Here is a 20,077-nt window from a genome sequence, read left to right on the forward strand (position 1 = left end):
CTAGCAGCAGACTTTCAGCAGAAATCCTACAAACCAGAAGAGACTAGGGGCCTATATTTAGCATTCTTTTTTGTTTTGTTTTGTTTTGTTTTGTTTGTTTTTAATATCAATAGCTTAAGGGGTACAAGTGGTTTTTGGCTACATGATGAATGAATGAATTGTACAGTGGATGAATTGTATAGTGGTGAAGCCTGGGATTTTAGTGTATTCATCACCTAAATAGTGTGTATTGTACCACTGTGTGTAGGTAATTGTTCACCTTGAATCCCTTTCCCACCCTTCTCCATTGTGAGTCCATAACGTTCATTATACCATTCTGTATGCCTTTGTGTACCCATAGCTTAGCTCCCACTTACAAATGAGAACATTCTGTATTTGGTTTTCTGTTTGAGTTTTTACTTCACTTAGGATAATGGACTCTAGTTCCTTCAAAGTTACTGCAAAAGACAGTATTTCATTCTTTTTCATGAATGCATAGTATTCCATGGTGTGTGGATGGATGGATAGATAGATAGACAGATAGATGGATAGATAGATAGATAGATAGATAGATGATAGATAGATAGATAGATAGATAGATAGATAGATAGATAGATAGATACCATATATTTTTATCCACTTATCAGTTAGTTGGCAGTTAGGATGATTCCATATATTTGCAACTGTGAATTATGCTGCGTACATTTAGCATTCTTAAAGAAAAGAGATGCCAACAAAGAGCCTCATATCCAGCCAAACTAAGCTTCATAAGTGAAGGAGAAATAAGATCCATGTCAGACAAACAATTGCTAAGGCAATTCATTACTACCAGACTTGTCTTACAAGAGGTCCTGAAGGGAGTATTAAATATGTTAGAGAAAGACCATTACCAGCTGATATAATCTGGATATTTGTCCCCATCCAAAGGTCATGTTGAAATGTAATCTCCAAGTTCTTTGAATCAATGAGAACAATGATACAACATACCAGAATCTCTGAGACATAGCTAAAGCAATGTTAAGAGGGAAGCTAATAGTACTAAACACCCACATCAAAAAGTTAGAAAGATCTCAAATTAGCAACCTGACATCACACTTAGAGGAAATAGAGAAACACGAGTAAACCAACCCCAAAGCTAGCAGAAGACAGGAAGTAACCAAAATCAGAGCTGAACTGAAGGAAAATGAATCACAAAAAAGATATAAAAGACCAATGAATCCAGAAGTTGGTTATTTGAAAGAATATGGTTATATACATATATATATATACGTATATATATATATATAAAAATACATTGTTAGCTAGATTAATAAAGAAAAAAGAGAAGATCCAAAAAACACAATCAGATATGAAAAAGGGGACATTACCAGCAACCCCACAGAAATACAAAAAACCCTCAGGGACTACTATAAATACCTCTATGCACACAAGCTAGAAGACGTAGAAGAAATTAATACATTCCTGGAAACATACAACCTCCCAACATTGAACTTGGAAGAAATCAAATCCTTGAACGGAACAATATGTTCCTAAATTGAATCAGTAGCAAAAGGCCTACCAACCAGAAAAAGCCCAGGACCAGATGGATTCACAGACAAATTCTAAGAGACGTATTAATATAAAGAAGAGTTGGTACCATTCCTACTGAAACTATTCCAAAAAGTTGAGTAGGGACTCCTCCCTAACTCATACTGTGAGGCCAGCATCATCCTGATACCAAAAGCTGGCAAAGGCACAACAATAAAGGGAAACTTCAGGCCAACATCCTTGACAAACATAGATGCAAAAATCATCAACAACATACTGGTAAACCAAATCCGGCAGCACATCAAAACGCTAATCCACCATGATCAAGTAGGCTTCATCCCTGGGATGTAATGTTGGTTCAATATATGCAAATCAATAAATGTGATTTATCACATAAATAGAACTAAAAACAAAAACTGCATGATCCTCTCGGTAGATGCAGAATTTTGATAAAATTCATTATCGCTTTATGTTAAAAACCCTCAACAAACTCAACATTGAAGGAATACCTCAAAATAATAGGGACCATCTATGACAAACTTACAGCTAATATCATACTGAATGGGCAAATGCTTGAAGCATTCCCCTGGAGAACCAGAACAAGATAAGGATGCCCTCTCTCACCACTTCTATTCAACATAGTACTGGAAGTCCTAGCCAAAACAATCAGGCAAGAGAAAGAAATAAAAGTCATCCAAACAGGAATAAAGGAAGTCAAACTATTTCTCTTCACAGATTACATGATTCTATGCCTAGAAAAACCCATAGTCTCTGCCCAAAGCACTTTGATCTGATAAACAACTTTAGCAAAGTTTCAGGACAAAAAATCAAGGTGCAAAAATCAGTATCATTTCTATACACCAACAATTTCCAAGCTGAGAGCCAAATCAAGGACACAATCCCATTGACAATAGCCACAAAAAGAATGAAATACCTAGGAATACAGCTATCCTGGGAGGTGAAAGATCTCTACAAAAGAATTACAAAACAGTGCTCAAAGAAATCAGAGATGACTCAAACAAATGGAAAAACATTCCATGCTTGTTAATAGGAAGAATCAATATTGTTAAAATGGCCACACTACCCAAAGCAACTTACAGATTCAATGTTATTCCTGACAAACTACCAATAACATTTTTCACAGAATTAGAAAAAACTATTTTAAAATCCACATAGAACCAAAAAGTTTGAATAGCCAACACAATCCTAAGCAAAAAGATTAAAGCTGGAGGCATCACATTACCCCCCAACTTTGAACTATACTACAAGGCTACAGTAACCGAAACAGCATGGTGCTGGTATAAAAACAGACACATAGACAAATGGAAAATACAGAGCCCAGAAATAAAGCCACATACCTACAACCAACTGATCTTTGACAGAGTCGACAAAAACAAGCCATAGGAAAAATCCATTTGGCTAGCCAATTACCCTAGCATCGTTTATTGCACCATTTATTTATTCAATAAATTATGCCGGGGTAATTGGCTAGCCATATGCAGAAGACTGAAACTGAGCTGCCTCCCTTACACCATATACAAAAATTCAACTCAAGATGGATTAAAGACTTAAATGCAAAACCTAAAACTACAAAAACCCTGAAGATAACCTTGGAAATATCATTCTCAATATAGGACCCAGCAAAGACCCAGCATTTTCATGACAAAAATGCCAGAAGCAATTGCAACAAAAACAAAAATTGACAAATGGGATCTCATTAAACTAAAGAGCTTCTGCCTAGCAAAAGAAACTATCAGCAGAATAAAGAGACAACCTACAGAATGTGAGAAAATATGTGCAAACCATGTACCTGACAAAGATTCAATATCCAGAATCTATAAGGAATGTAAACAAATTTACAAGCAAAAAACAAAGAGCCCCATAAAAAAGTTGGCAAAGGATATGAACAATCACTTTTCAAAAGAAGACATACACATGACCAACAAGCATATGAAAAAATACTCAACATTACTAATCATTAGAGCAATGCAAATCAAAACCACAGTAAGACACCATCTCACACTAGTCAGAATGGCTATTATTAAAAACTCAAAAAATAAAAGACACTGGAGAGGTTGCAGAGAAAAGAGAATGCTTATGCACTGCTGGTGGGAATGTAAATTAGTTCAGCCATCATGGAAAACGGTTTGGTGATTTCTCAAAGAACTTAAAATAGAATTACCATTCAACTCAGCAATCCCATTATTCAGTATATGCCCCTAAAAATATAAATCACTCTACCATAAAGATGCATGCACACATATGTTCACTGGAGCACTATTCACAATAGCAAAGACATGGAATCAATGCAAATGTCCATCACTGATAGACTAGATAAAGAAAATGTCATGTATATACATCATGGAATGCTATGCAGACATAAAAAGAACAAGACGATGTCCTTTGTAGCAACATGGATGGAGCTGGAGCCCATCACCCTAAACGAACTAATGGAAAAACAGAAAACCAAATACCTCATGTTCTCACTTTTAAGTGGGAACTAAACATTGAGTACATATGGACACAAAGAAGAGAATAACAGATACCTGAGTACTGTGCTTATTACCTGGGTGATGAAATAATCTGTACCCTGTGGCATGCAATTTACCTGTATAACAAAACTGAACATGTATTTCTGAACCTAAATAAAAGTTACTTTTTAAAAAAGAAATAAGGAAATAAAATTAAATCCTTACAGTTTAAAAATACATATATAAAATGCTTCATGAATTTGCATGTCATCCTTGCAAAGGGGCAATGCTAATCCTGTCTGTATCATTTCAATTTTAGTATATGTGCTGCCAAAGTGTGTCCAAGACTATTAAGTTGAGGTTATTAGGTCATGGGTATCTTCCCTTATGAATGGATTAATGCTGGTATTGGGGAACTGGATTAGTTATTGCAGGAATGGGTTCCTGACAAAAGGATGGTGATATGGTTTGGCTCTGTGTCCCCACTCATATCTCATGTTGAATTGTAATTCCCAATGTTGTGGGAGAGACCTGGTGCGAGGTGGTTGGATCATGGCAGAGGATTTACCCTTTGCTGTTCTCATGTTTGTGAGTGAGTTCTCATGAAATATGATGGTTTAAAAGTGTGTGGCACTTCCCCTTTCACTCACTCTCTCTCCTGCTGCCATGCGAAGATGTGCTTGTTTCTTCTTCACCTTCTGCCACAATTTTAAGTTTCTGGAGGGCTCCCCAGTCATGCCTTCTGTTCAGCCTGCAGAACCAGAGCCAATTAAACCTCTTTTCTCCATAAATTACCCAGTATCCAGTATGTCTTTATAGCAATGTGACAATGAACTAATACAGACGGATTTGGTTATCTCTTCCCCTGGATAGGTTGGTTCCTCTCAATCCTTCCTCCTTCGGCCATGGGATGATTCAGAAAGAAGGCCATGATCAGATGTGCCCCCTTAGTCTTGGACTTTTCACCCCCAGAACTATCAGCCAAATAAACTTCTTAGCTTTATAAATTTTAAAAAGATTGTTGAAAGAAATTTTTTGAATAACTGAATAAATGGAAAAACACTCCTTGTTCATGAATTATAAGACTTAATATTGCTTAAATGACAATATTCCCTAACTTGATCTACAGATTAAATGCAATTCCTATCAAAATTCACTTTCTGTAGAGACTGACAACATGCACTGGCATAAATATAAAAATATAAATCAATGGAATAGAATTTATTCTCTAGAAATAAACCTATATATTTATGGTCAAGTAATTTTTGATAGGGGTACCAAGATAATTCAATGGGGAAAGGATAGTCTTTCAACAGTTGGTTTAGGACAACTACATGTGAACATGCAAAAGAATAAACTTAGACACCTACTTCACACCACATATAAAATTAACTCAAAATAGATCAAAGATCTAAATGTAAAAGCTAAAACTATAAAACTCTAGGACAAAAAATACAGGAGTAAATCTTTGTGACCTTGCATTAAGCAACAGTTTCTTAGATATGACACCTAAAGCAACCAAAGAAAGAAAAAGATAAATTGGACTTAATCAAAATTAAAAACTTTTGTGCTGCAGAATTTTACCATCATGAGAGTAAAAGGACAACGCACAGAATAAAAGAAAATATTTACAAGTCATATATCTGATAAAGGTCTGGTATCCAAAATATGAAAAGAACTCTAACAAACCAACAATAAAAAGACAAATAACCTCATTTGAAAATGGGTTTCCCAAAGACGTATACAAGTGACCAGTAACCATCGTTCTTGAGTCATTCCTATTCAATGAATGTTTAAGGTAAATGTTTAATAACCAGCTCTTTAAAAGATTCCCTGATTTGTAGTGACTGCCAATTTCTGTGGTATAAATACTCTCACATGGTAGATTTCAAGCTAGCAACATGGCATCACTGGATGTGGAGTTGGAAAGGGAGCCTTGCAAACAATTTTTGTGAGCCAGTGCAAGCTGGCTCCAGCACTTCACTTCTTATAATAATTTTAAATTTCATTTTGGTTCTATAAACTCTTCCTGATGCCCAAGTTTTTCGATTTTTAATTCAGGAGCATTCATGCTCTATTAGCTAACTAATCTTACTTGTTTTTGGGACTAGTCCTTACTTCATAGTAGCATTTTGCCACTGAAAGATAGTGAAGCTGGCTCTGCAAGTCCAGACTATGAACTGAGTGGGGAAGAGTGAGCAGTGTACTCTGTAAGCCTTTCATGTCACTTCAGGTCTTTCATGTCACTTCAGGTCCACCTGAAGTGATGACTCAATGCATGTTAATAAGCAGGAATCACCACTGAACAAATTCATTTTGCATTCACTATTCACAGCAATAGAAATTCTAGTAATGTAAGTGGAATATAACATAAATTTATAAGTGGACTTTCAAAATCGTTGGTTATTAACTTTGACACAACTGCAAATTGGTATTCAAGTTAATGGCAAAGACCAAACCAAACAAAACAAAAAATAGCATATACAATCTTCAAGTGCACTTTCAGTTGTATCCAATTCAACTTTAACTTTACTCTGTCATTTTCTATTGTATCTTGATATGAAAGCATATTAATTAGATTTCCCCCTTTCATGAGCTTTTTTCTGTTTTTTTAATTTTATTATTATTACACTTTAAGTTTTAAGGTACATGTGCACAACGTGCAGGTTTGTTACATATGTATACATGTGCCATGCTGGTGTGCTGCACCCATTAACTCGTCATTTAACATTAGGTATATCTCCTAATGCTATCCCTCCCCCCTCCCCCCACCCCACAACAGTCCCCAGAGTGTGATGTTCCCCTTCCTGTGTCCATGTGTTCACATTGTTCAATTCCCACCTATGAGTGAAAATATGCAGTGTTTGGTTTTTTGTTCTTGCAATAGTTTACTGAGAATGATGATTTCCAATTTCATCCATGTCCCTACAAAGGACATGAACTCATCATTTTTATGGCTGCATAGTATTCCATGGTGTATATGTGCCACATTTTCTTAACCCAGTCTATCATTGTTGGACATTTGGGTTGGTTCCAAGTCTTTTCTATTGTGAATAATGCCACAATAAACATATGTGTGCATGTGTCTTTATAGCAGCATGATTTATAATCCTTTGGGTATACACCCAGTAATGGGATGGCTGGGTCAAATGGTATTTCTAGTTCTAGATCCCTGAGGAATCACCACACTGACTTCCACAAGGGTTGAACTAGTTTACAGTCCCACCAACAGTGTAAAAGCATTCCTATTTCTCCACATCCTCTCCAGCACCTGTTGTTTCCTGACTTTTTAATGATCGCCATTCTAACTGGTGTGAGATGGTATCTCATTGTGGTTTTGATTTGCATTTCTCTGATGGCCAGGGATGATGAGCATTTTTTCATGTGTCCGTTGGCTGCATAAATGTCTTCTTTTGAGAAGTGTCTGTTCATATCCTTTGCCCACTTTTTGATGGGGTTGTTTGTTTTTTTCTTGTAAATTTGAGTTCATTGTAGATTCTGGATATTAGCCCTTTTTCAGATGAGTAGGTTGTGAAAATTTTCTCCCATTTTGTAGCTTGCCTGTTCACTCTGATGGTAGTTTGTTTTGCTGTGCAGAAGCTCTTTAGTTTAATTAGGTCCCATTTGTCAATTTTGGCTTTTGTTGCCATTGCTTTTGGTGTTTTAGACATGAAGTCTTTGCCCATGCCTATGTCCTGAATGGTATTGCCTAGGTTTTCTTCTAGGGTTTTTATGGTTTTAGGCCTAACATGTAAGTCTTTCATCCATCTTGAATTAATTTTTGTATAAGGTGTAAGGAAGGGATCAAGTTTCAGCTTTCTACATATGGCTAGCCAGTTTTCCCAGCACCATTTATTAAATAGGGAATCCTTTCCCCATCGCTTGTTTTTGTCAGGTTTGTCAAAGATCAGATGGTTGTAGATATGCGGCATTATTTCTGAGGGCTTTGTTCTGTTCCATTGATCTATATCTCTGTTTTGGTACAAGTACCGTGCTGTTTTGGTTACTGTAGCCTTGTTGTATATAGTTTGAAGTCAGGTAGCGTGATGCCTCTGGCTTTGTTCTTTTGGCTTAGGATTGACTTGGCGATGTGGGCTCTTTTTTGGTTCCATATGAACTTTAAAGTAGTTTTTTCCAATTCTGTGAAGAAAGTCATTGGTAGCTTGATGGGGATGGCATTGAATCTATAAATTACCTTGGGCAGGATGGCCATTTTCACGACATTGATTCTTCCTACCCATGAGCATGGAATGTTCTTCCATTTGTTTGTATCCTCTTTTATTTCATTGAGCAGTAGTTTGTAGTTCTCCTTGAAGAGGTCCTTCACATCCCTTGTAAGTTGGATTCCTAGGTATTTTATTCTCTTTGAAGCAATTGTGAATGGGAGTTCACTCATGATTTGGCTCTCTGTCCGTTATTGATGTATAAGAATGCTTGTGATTTTTGTACGTTGATTTTGTATCCTGAGACTTTGCTGAAGTTGCTTATCAGCTTAAGGAGATTTTGGGCGAGACAATGGGGTTTTCTAGATATACAATTGTGTCATCTGCAAACAGGAACAATTTGACTTCCTCTTTTCCTAATTGAATACCCTTTATTTCCTTCTCCTGCCTGATTGCCCTGGCCAGAACTTCCAACACTATGTTGAATAGGAGTGGTGAGAGAGGGCATCCCTGCCTTGTGCCAGTTTTCAAAGGGAATGCTTCCAGTTTTTGCCCATTCAGTGTGATATTGGCTGTGGGTTTGTCATAGATAGCTCTTATTATTTTGAGATACGTCCCATCAATACCTAATTTATTGACAGTTTTTAGCATGAAGCATTGTTGAATTTTGTCAAAGGCCTTTTCTGCATCTATTGATATAATCATGTGGTTTTTGTCTTTGGTTCTGTTTATATGCTGGATTACATTTATTGATTTGTGAATGTTGAACCAGCCTTGCATCCCAGGGATGAAGCCCACTTGATCATGGTGCATAAGCTTTTTGATGTGCTGCTGGATTCAGTTTGCCAGTATTTTATTGAGGATTTTTGCATCAATGTTCATCAAGGATATTGGTCTAAAATTCTCTTTTTTGGTTGTGTCTCTGCCAGGCTTTGGTATCAGGATGATGCTGGCCTCATAAAATGAGTTATGGGGGATTCCCTCTTTTTCTATTGATTGGAATAGTTTCAGAAGGAATGGTACCAGCTCCTCCTTATACCTCTGATAGAATTTGGCTGTGAATCCATCTGGTCCTGGACTTTTTTTGGTTGGTAAGCTACTGATTATTGCCACAATTTCAGAGCCTGTTATTGGTCTATTCAGAGATTCAACTTCTTCCTGGTTTAGTCTTGGGAGGGTGTATGTGTCAAGGAATTTATCCATTCTTCTAGATTTTCTGGTTTATTTGCGTAGAGGTGTTTATAGTATTCTCTGATGGTAGTTTGTATTTCTGCGGGATCGGTGGTGATATCCCCTTTATCATTTTTTATTCCATCTATATGATTCTTCTCCTTTTCTTCTTTATAGTCTTGCTAGCGGTCTATCAATTTTGTTGATCTTTTCAAAAAACCAGCTCCTGGATTTATTAATTTTTTGAAGGATTTTTTGTGTCTCTATTTCCTTCAGTTCTGCTCTGATTTTAGTTATTTCTTGCCTTCTGCTAGCTTTTGCATGTGTTTGCTCTTGCTTTTCTAGTTCTTTTAATTGTGATGTTAGGGTGTCAATTTTGGATCTTTTCCTTTTCCTCTTGTGGGCATTTAGTGCTATAAATTTCCCTCTACACACTGCTTTGAATGTGTCCCAGAGATTCTGGTATGTTGTGTCTTTGTTCTCATTGGTTTCAAAGAAGATCTTTATTTCTGCCTTCATTTCGTTATGTTCCCAGTAGTCATTCAGGAGCAGGTTGTTCAGTTTCCATGTAGTTGAGCAGTTTTGAGTGAGTTTCTTAATCCTGAGTTCTAGTTTGATTGCACTGTGGTCTGAGAGACAGTTTGTTATAATTTCTGTTCTTTTACATTTGCTGAGGAGTGCTTTACTTCCAAGTATGTGGTCAATTTTGAAATAGGTGTGGTGTGGTGCTGAAAAAAATGTATGTTATGTTGATTTGGGATGGAGAGTTCTGTAGATGTCTATTAGGTGCACTTGGTGCAGAGCTGAGTTCAATTCCTGGGTATCCTTGTTAACTTTCTGTCTCGTTGATCTGTCTAATGTTGACAGTGGGGTGTTAAAGTCTCCCATTACTATTGTGTGGGAGTCTAAGTCTCTTTGTAGGTCTGTAAGGACTTGCTTTATGAATCTGGTTGCTCCTGTATTGGGTGCATATATATTTAGGATACTTAGTTCTTCTTGTTGAATTGATCCCTTGACCATTATGTAATGGCCTTCTTTGTCTCTTTTGATCTTTGTTGGTTTAAAGTCTGTTTTATCAGAGACTAGGATTGCAACCCCTGCCTTTTTTTGTTTTCCATTTGCTTGGTAGATCTTCCTCCATCCCTTTATTTTGAGCCTATGTGTGTCTCTGCACGTGAGATGGGTTTCCTGAATACGGCACACTGATGGGTCTTGACTCTTCATCCAATTTGCCAGTCTGTGTCTTTTAATTGGAGCATTTAGTCCATTTACATTTAAAGTTAATATTGTTATGTGTGAATTTGGTCCTGTCATTATGATGTTAGCTGGTTATTTTGCTCGTTAGTTGATGCAGTTTCTTCCTAGCCTTAATGGTCTTTGCATTTTGGCATGTTTTTGTAGTAGCTGGTACTGGTTGTTCCTTTCCATGTTTAGTGCTTCCTTCAGGAGCTCTTTTAGGGCAGGCCTGGTGGTGACAAAATCTCTCAACATTTGCTTGTCTGTAAAGTCTTTTATTTCTCCTTCACTTATGAAGCTTAGTTTGGCTGGATATGAAATTCTGGGTTGAAAATTCTTTTCTTTAAGAATGTTGAATGTTGGCCCCCACTCTCTTCTAGCTTGTAGAGTTTCTCCCAAGAGATCTGCTGTTAGTCTGATGGGCTTCCCTTTGTGGGTAACCCGACCTTTCTCTCTGGCTGCCCTTAACATTTTTTCCTTCATTTCAACTTTGGTGAATCTGACAATTATGTGCCTTGGAGTTGCTCTTCTCGAGGAGTATCTTTGTGGTATTCTCTGTATTTCCTGAATCTGAATGTTGGCCTGCCTTGCTAGATTGGGGAAGTTCTCCTAGATAATATTCTGCAGAGTGTTTTCCAACTTGGTTCCATTCTCCCCGTCACTTTCAGGTACACCAATCAGACATAGATTTGGTCTTTTCACATAGTCCCATATTTCTTGGAGGCTTTGTTCGTTTCTTTTTATTCTTTTTTCTCTAAACTTCCCTTCTCGCTTCATTTCATTCATTTCGTCTTCCATCACTGATACCCTTTCTTCCAGTTGATCGCAGCGGCTCCTGAGGCTTCTGCATTCTTCACGTAGTTCTCGAGCCTTGGCTTTCAGCTCCATCAGCTCCTTTAAGGACTTCTCTGCATTGGTTATTCTAGTTATCCATTAGTCCAATTTTTTTTCAAAGTTTTTAACTTCTTTGCCATTGGTTTGAATTTCCTCCTGTAGCTCGGTGTAGTTTGATCGTCTGAAGCCTTCTTCTCTCAGCTCGTCAAAGTCATTCTCCGTCCAGCTTTGTTCCATTGCTGGTGAGGAGCTGCATTCCTTTGGAGGAGGAGAGGTGCTCTGCTTTTAGAGTTTCCAGTTTTTCTGCTCTGTTTTTTCCCCATCTTTGTGGTTTTATCTACTTTTGGTCTTTGATGATGGTGACGTACAGATGGATTTTTGGTGTGGATGTCCTTTCTGTTTGTTAGTTTTCCTTCTAACAGACAGGACCCTCAGCTGCAGGTCTGTTGGAGTTTGCTAGAGGTCCACTCCAGACTCTTTTTGCCTGGGTGTCAGCAGCGGTGGCTGCAGAACAGTGGTGGCTGTAGAACAGTGGATTTTGGTGACCCACAAATGCTGCTGCCTGATTGTTCCTCTGGAAGTTTTGTCTCAGAGGAGTACCCGGCCATGTGAGGTGTCAGTCTGCCCCTACTGGGGGGTGCCTCCCAGTTAGGCTACTCGGGGGTCAGGGGCCCACTTGAGGAGGCAATCTGCCCGTTCTCAGATCTCCAGCTGTGTGCTGGGAGAACCACTACTCTCTTCAAAGCTGTCAGACAGGGACATTTAAGTCTGCAGAGGTTACTGTTGTCTTTTGGTTTGTCTGTGCCCTGCCCCCAGAGGTGGAGCCTACAGAGACAGGCAGCCCTCCTTGAGCTGTGGTGGGCTCCACCCAGTTGGAGCTTCCTGGCTGCTTTGTTTACCTAATCAAGCCTGGGCAATGGCAGGCGCCCCTCCCCCAGCCTCGCTGCCAGCCTTGCAGTTTGATCTCAGACTGATGTGCTAGCAATCAGTGAGACTCCGTCAGCATAGGACCCTCCGAGCCAGGTGCAGAATATAATCTCCTGGTGTGCCATTTTTTAAGCCCGTTGGAAAAGGGCAGTATTAGGATGGGAGTGACCCGATTTCCCAGGTGCCGTCTGTCACCCCTTTCTTTGACTAGGAAAGGGAACTCCCTGACCCCTTGCGCTTCCTGAGTGAGGCAGTGCCTTGCCCTACTTTGGCTCGCGCACGGTGTGCTGCACCCACTGTCCTGCACCCACTGTCTGGCACTCCCTAGTGAGATGAACCCGGTATCTCAGATGGAAATGCAGAAATCACCCATCTTCTGCGTCACTCACGCTGGGAGCTATAGACCTGAGCTGTTCCTATTCGGCCATCTTGGTTCCACCCCCCGCCCCATGAGCTTTTTTCTTGCTTGTTAAAAGCATTTTTAAAAATTTTCAAACAGTATATCATATATTACCTTGCCATCCTATATTTTGATTATACTTTTGTTGAAAATATGGTAACTTTAGGGCTGTTCACAAATCTTCAGCCACTTCTCATTCCTGCCCATTTCTTTGCACTGCCTTGCACCCTTTGCAGGTAGGTATGGCCTTGGGATTTGCTTTGGCCAGTGAATTCTGAGCAGAAATACATATCGCTTAGCGTGAGGCTTTAAGAAACATCACAGAATGTCCTGTGTTTCCTTTTTCTCTATAGTGGTTTTAGAAGTTTCTATCAGTGGGATCCCAAAGTGTCTTTGATGAGCAGAGCTTTAGTGGCCCATTTGCATCAGAATTGAGGTATAAGTGAGAAGTAAATGTTTGTTGGCCTAAGCCATTGAGATAGGGTGAGGAGTGAGGAGGAAGGTTATTCTTGCAGCACAATCTAGCCCTGTCTAACAAGCACAATAATTAAATCTTGTTCAAACGTTTGATAAGATAATGCCCACAATAGATTTGTTTCACACCTATGAATAAATTCATAGGTATGAAACTCACAGGAATGGTATGAGAACTATGCATATTCTTTTTCATTCTTAGCCCAAATATCTTGGCATTTATTTTACATTGTATTTATCCAGAGTATTCTCCCTGTTAGTATTACCTTAACAACATACCAGTAAACTGAAAAAAAAAATTCTGTTCTAGCCTCAGGGAGAGGGTATCTAATAACTTTAGAGAGAATCCCATGTGATAAATGAAAGGGAGAATATAGACAAGATTACAGCCAGTATAGCTGAGATTACAGCCATGTACCACCACGCCAAGCTAATTTTTGTATTTTTAGTAGAGACGGGGGCTTTCGCCATGTTGGCCAGGATGTTCTCAAACTCCTGACCTCATGTGATCAGCCCACCTTGGCCTCCCAAAGTGCTGGGATTACAGGCCTGAGCCACCGAGTCCGGCCAACAAGACCTAATTATACAGACATCAGCTACTTACACAATAATCAGTTTAATCATGGTACTTTTAAATTATGAAAGAATTCTATCATAAACCCTTAGCCATTTAAGTTTTGTAGGGGGAAAATGCCATTCATTCCACAGTAAGTGCACTATTACTAAAAAAAAAAAAAAAAAAACCAAAGTTGCTTTTTTTGAGACAGAGTCTCACTCCGTCGCCCAGGCTGGAGTGTGGTGGCAAGGTCTTGACTCGCTGCAACCTCCGCCTTTTTGGCTCAAGCGATTCTCGTGCCTCAGCCTCCTGTGAGTAGCTGGGATTACAGGCACTCGCCACCACACCCGGCTAATTTTTTGTGTGATTTTAGTAGAGACGGGGTTTCACCATGTTGGCCAGGCTGGTCTCGAACTCCTGACCTCAAGCATTCCGCCCACCTCGGCATTCCAAGTGCTGGGATTACAGATGTGAGTCACCACGCCCGACCTACACAAGTTTACTTTTTAAAGACAAAGGTAAACAAAAAATTAGTTTTAAAATTTCTAAACTCAGATTTTTTTTTTTTTTTTCGTCCTGAAACAAAACCAACCAGCAAAACGCTCAGGTCGCGACCTTTTATAAATCCAAAGTCACCACCAGAGGGAGCAATTCACCTGTTTTATCTCTGATTTCGCTCCTATAATTTCCTAAGGCCTGATTACCTGGGAGGAGATCTGCGGGGACAGTAGTTTTCAGACACCTTATGCTCAGATCTCAATATTCAAAAATTTTATCCTTGGAATACCTTCCACACTAAAATAATTTGAGCCTAAAATAATTTCCTTTTTTTTCTTTTTTAAATAGCAGCTGGAGTTTGCAAGGAGCTCTTCCCACAGAAACCCAAGGTTGCTTTCCTGCCTACCTGAATCTTGGTGGACATACAGGGTTTATGATCTAGGGAAGCCCCAAGGATGTGAGATTCCTCTGTAAATGGGTCGTAGGACTTGTTCTGATTCCGTTAGAATTAGCAGGCTGGTATAACAGAAAACTGCAGTAAAAGTGGTTTAAGCAAAAGAGTAGTTTGTTACCTCTCACTTAAAAGTTCAGTGATAGGCTCCTCAGGGCTGGCATTGCACCATCAGGGACTTTGGTTCCTTCTGTCTGTCCCACCATCTCAGTTCATGACTTCCAAAATGACTGCTGGAGCTCCAGTCATCACATTTGCGTTCCAGCAACAAGAAAGTTTTCTCCTCACCACATCCTTAGCTTCAATGGGTCTTCACCTCCTCTCTGGGGGTGACAGGGCTTGTTACCCCTACATTAGTGGTTTGATGCTTTTGTTTAATACAGGATAAGAGTCTATTTTTCCACTCTCTTTCTCCATGTTTTCACCACTGAGGGACCATCTGTCATTGCTCAATCCACCTTCAGTCTTTCTCATGAGCACCTGGTGGAGGTCCCCAGGAAAGAGATTAAAAGTGACTGTGATCACTCCTTTTGTGTCCTGGGATCCCAGAAGTACTATACAGTCATGCTAGCCTGCACTTGACCTTTAACAATTTGTTAAAGTCTTAGCTGAATTGTTCTTACCACTTGTTTGGTATTCCACATCTCTTCCTCCTTTCTGTGAGACAGGTGAGCTGGTGCTAACATCCCAACTCTCTTTGGAGTGGCCTTGGATTCTAGATGATTTGGGTGCCTTGCAACTGCAGCTCTCTAATAGGGTCAGGAAAAGCTATGGCTTTGCAGTTTACCTGGCTTTGTCTTCTTGTGCGAATGGGAGCTGCACTCATTTGAGCTTCCTACATCTGGGACGTAAACTGAACTTCAGAGGCAGTATGTGATGATGTAGTAGCTGAGAATTTTCCAGAGGTTTGAAAAGTCGTTAAGCCACAAATACAGATCATCATAAACCAAGCAATATAAGCAAAAAACAAAAATCCTCATCGTGGCATATTGTAGAGAAATTGTAGAATACAAACCAAAGAGGAAGCAGCCAATCATTTATGAATAAATTTAAATAGCAGACTTGTCAACTGAAACAACACAAGCCAGAAGGTGGTGAAATCATATCACCAAAATGCTTAGGAAAAATCACTGTTAAACTAAAATTGTGTACCTGACAAAACTCTGAATAGTGAGAGTTGTATTAGGGTTAGGTTCATCTGTAAAGAACAGAAAAACTCCAAATAACAAGGCTTAAAACTCCTTCAAGTAAAAATCCAGAGGTGTGTTGTCTAGGAATGAATGGGGTCCATGCTCCATGAAGTTCTCAGGGCCTCAGGTTTCCTCCAGCTCAAGATGTGTTTCTTTTTTTTTTTTTTTTTCCAGTTTTTACAGTTTTATTTAAACACAAAACGTGCACATGAATTGTCTACTCATTGTCTTCACTGCAAAACTTGGCATTGGGGTTGGTGAATCTGATGGCCAGCTGGGCAGCTCTTTCCACAATGGCTTTGTGGTCCTTGGAGGAAACATTGTGAGTGATCTCAGCACAGTAAGATTTGCTGCACATCAGCAGTACTTCCAGATCCTTGATGTTGTGGACCAGGAACTTCCAGAAGCCACTCAGCAGCATGTGCTTTGTTTTTTTGTTGCCCCATAACCAATGTTGAGCATCAAGATCTGGCCCTTGAACCTTCTACGAACCCTGTTGTCAGTACCTCCGGGTTTCCACCAGTTAAGCTTAATTTGACGTATTGGTCAGACTGGTGCCATATGAACTTCTTGGTTCTCTTATTGATGATCTTGGGCTTCATAAGGGGCCTGAGGGCAGCCATGATGCCGAGGAAGAGACGGCTGCCACCTCCATAGGCAGCACTGAGGAAGAGAGAGGGGCAAGATGTGGTTCTTCTACTAATGATCCAAGGCAATGTTCACAATTTAAATATGCCTTTTCTTTTAGGAAAAACAGTGGTCCTAGAAGATGAAAGTAATTTTTTTCTGGTAAAATAAAAATTTGGCCTATGTCAGCAATGTGACATGTTTTATGAAATGCTATTCATCTGAGGAATCCACGTCTCTGGAAGCCATGCCTCAAAGTCTAGAAGAATGACCAAGCCTTAAATTTACATCCAGTGGTGGTGGGAGTAGGACCAGGGCCTCTTCTCTCTTTTTCCTTTAGACTCTAGGACATCTGAAAGAATATCAAAGCAGTTGTCTACTAGTCTTCCCAGGCTTGGAGACACTGCTTCAATCACCATCAGTTACTTCTATCCTTCCAAAGTGTGCACTAAGAATTCCCCTCTATATGCTCCTAATTGTTTTGCTCCATATTTCACAGCTGCCCAAGCAAGTCATGCTCAGAGACCATTTGATTTCAGAAGCTTCTACTGCTCCCAGGACTGAGGACTGACTGCCCAGGACTTTCCAGAGCCCCCACCACCAAATCTATTCTGAGTTAAGGGTTAGGAACACTCTGAGCCATTGTTGTGATTGACCTTCTCGGAGAGATCTCTGGACTGTCACCAGGCACCCTGAGGACACAGGAGAGAGTGACCAGAGTATTGATCACTGGTCATAGGAAGACAGATTTCCTCTTATTGTCCTTGTTCATGGACCCCTGGGCTGAAAGAAAGGGACAGAGACAGAGCAGGGAAGAGGAAGATCAGGAAGCAGGAACAGAGTCAGAGGAAAATTTCAGGCTTGATGGGAAGGGGCAGGCTTGGGGGGGCTCTGGAGTTATTGATTTTTCAGCTTGATCAACTTTTACTTGTTAGGATGGAGTGACAATTTTCAAGCTCCTTACATGCCAGACTGGGAGCTGGAAATCCTATTTTTTTTACATGCATTTAACTTTAATCAAGTTACCATAACACCTCACTGACTCCAAAATAAGTTTCTATCTCAGCATGGCATTCTTTCTCCATGGACTGACCCACCCACCACTCAACCTTATCACTTCTTATGCTTTTCTAAGAAAATAACATGGGACCTACAAAAGAGTAAAAAACTGTCAAGATTTTGAAGAATGCTCTATCCATTCCAGCCTTGCAGCCTCAAACATGCAAAGGTCAGCCACACATGCTTGTTCTTTGTGTGATTTAACCCTACATGTAGAAATGGAAATGGAAGAGAATATGACATGAGAAAACCAAAGGACATAGCAGTATTATATGTTCCTAAATGAAGCTGAGTTTATGTGTGTGTGTGCAGGAATGTGCCTTCATGTATAGCTCACAGGTATGCATGTGCATTTGTGTACCTATGTGTGTGCGTGCCTGTGGGTGAGCATGTGTGTGTATATGTGAGTGTGTCTGAATATTCTTACCCTCAATGCTCCAAACATAACATTGATTAAAGTCCACAGTGAGTGGGCTGAGTTTGTGGGGTCCTCTGTAAAACAGAAGGAAAAAACCATTTTCAACAAGAGAGGGATGTATGTGAGCTCCCCAAGAACATGCTGGTGGTCCTAGGGCAGCAGGGTGGTAACCTCCAGGGTTCTTGACAACAACAGACCACGGAAGCCAATAAAGGATCTGTCAGTGGTCTCCAGGGCCTGCAGGCAGTGCCTCTGACAGGCCGTGCCTCTGACAGGCCATACTCTCTGGTCACTGGGAAGATGGACCCTTGAGAAGGTCACAGCCATCCTCTAGGCTCAGCTCCGCCTCGGTGAGTGTCCTACAAGGTCAAGCCCCCCTCACGGGATAGAATATGAGCTCTCCAAGCCAATTTCCAAGACCACTGGGCTCTCCTTTTCTCAGGTACCTCCACTCCCAGGAGTGGTGGGGGGAAGGAGCAGACCCCAGTATTCTGGCCTGGGAGTCACGTAGCCTCTAGAGAGCTCACCAGAGCAGAGCAGTTTAGCTAAAGTCAACTTCCCATTCCCTTCAGGATCCATTTGCCTATTGAGAAATGTTTCTGGGAAACGTATTTACCAAGTGGAATGGTTTCATACAAAATACTATGGGTATAGCTCTTCTAAAGATTTTTTCAATCCCTTAGGCATCTTTTTCTATTGGATATAATTTTAAGGAGTGCCCACAAATACATTTTGAACTAGTTTTTAGTTATTTTTCTACTTACACTAAGTACTTATCCAACTTTTAGTATAACACATGCAAGTTATCAGACTTAATTAACCCTTGTTGAGTGGTCTAGCCTTTTTTTGGGTTAAAAAAATTATTTTCTGGGCTAGGTACAGTGAGTCATACCTGTATCCCAGCACTTTGGGAGGCCGAGGCAGGAGGATCACTTGAGCTCAGGAATTTGAGGCCAGCCTGGGCAACATAGGGAGACTCCATCCTTACAAAAAAAAAAAAAATTAAAAATTAGTCAAGCATGGTAACACATGCCTGTAGTCCCAGCTACTCAGGAGGCTGAGGTGGGAGGATCAGCTGAACCCAGAAAGTCAAGGCTGCAGTGAGCTGTGATTGTGCCACTGCACTCCAGCCTGGGCAATAAAGCAAGATCCTGTCTCAAAAAAATATATTATTTTCTGTATGACATGGCTGTATTAAAAATAAATGAATAAAATGAGGAAAGAAATATATAGATTCATTTACACTTCTACTGTAGTATTCATGACACCTAAATCACAGTGCCATTGCTGCAGAGTCCCTTGCTTGCATTTATAATCCAACTTGGCCTCTTATGAGCTCCCTGAGTTGAGTGATTTACAAAGCTTCTCTAAGTCTCCGTTTCTCAGTTCTAAATGTTTAATGGCTCCCTCATTGGGTGTTTTGAAGATTAAATGAACTAACCCTTTCAAAGCACTTACAGCAGAGCCTGGTACACACTAAATAAATACTCAATTAATTCCAATTTAGGAAATACTTATTACCTACTGCTATACATCAAGCACTGTTCCGGGACTGGGGATATGGGAATACAAGGTAAACGAAGACCCTGTCCTCATAGAGCTTCCATTCTCATGGAGGGATGGAGACAAAAAAGTGAGCCATACATCACATGGGGACAACTGCTACAGAGGAAAAGGGTGGTAGAGAGAGAAGGTGCACAGGGTTTGTGCTACAGCAACTCAGATAAGCTGGAACTGCATTTCTGAGGATCCACTCCCCTCTATCGCTCTGTGTTGGGTTTGCAAGAGAAACTTGCATGAGATTTGGAAGGCAGAGGTGAAGCGGCAGGTGCGATGTTCTGAAGGTTGGTGTAGGTGCTAGGGTCTCTCAGGCGCATTGTTGCTCAACTCACCTTGTTGGCATGGGCAGCACCTGCCTGTAGCTCCTCCTACTCAGCCTCCCTGAGTCCTGCCCAGCACATGTGCAACTTTGCAGCCAAGCATCAGAAAAGACAGAAATGAAGGCAGAGAGGCAGAGCTACAAGGTGCTCACAAATACCTATTTTCTTCTCTTCCTAGACGCTCAGGTAGACCCATCTTAGCCCATGCAGTGAGGGC

At 40.2% G+C, this 20,077-nt stretch overlaps 1 non-coding gene and 1 pseudogene across 1 annotated transcript; both read right to left on the bottom strand.

Annotated features, from left to right (window-relative positions):
• Positions 1–4,213: 4,213 nt before the first annotated feature.
• LOC112133986 (U6 spliceosomal RNA) lies at positions 4,214–4,316 on the bottom strand. Its single transcript, XR_002915583.1, has one exon. It is a non-coding gene; the product is annotated as a U6 spliceosomal RNA (small nuclear RNA).
• An 11,777-nt stretch (positions 4,317–16,093) lies between these two features.
• LOC100447932 (large ribosomal subunit protein eL32-like) lies at positions 16,094–16,499 on the bottom strand (annotated as a pseudogene).
• Positions 16,500–20,077: the final 3,578 nt, after the last annotated feature.

Source organism: Pongo abelii, chromosome 5 (genome assembly GCF_028885655.2).
Source record: "Pongo abelii isolate AG06213 chromosome 5, NHGRI_mPonAbe1-v2.0_pri, whole genome shotgun sequence".
Taxonomy (NCBI): Eukaryota; Metazoa; Chordata; class Mammalia; order Primates; family Hominidae; genus Pongo; species Pongo abelii.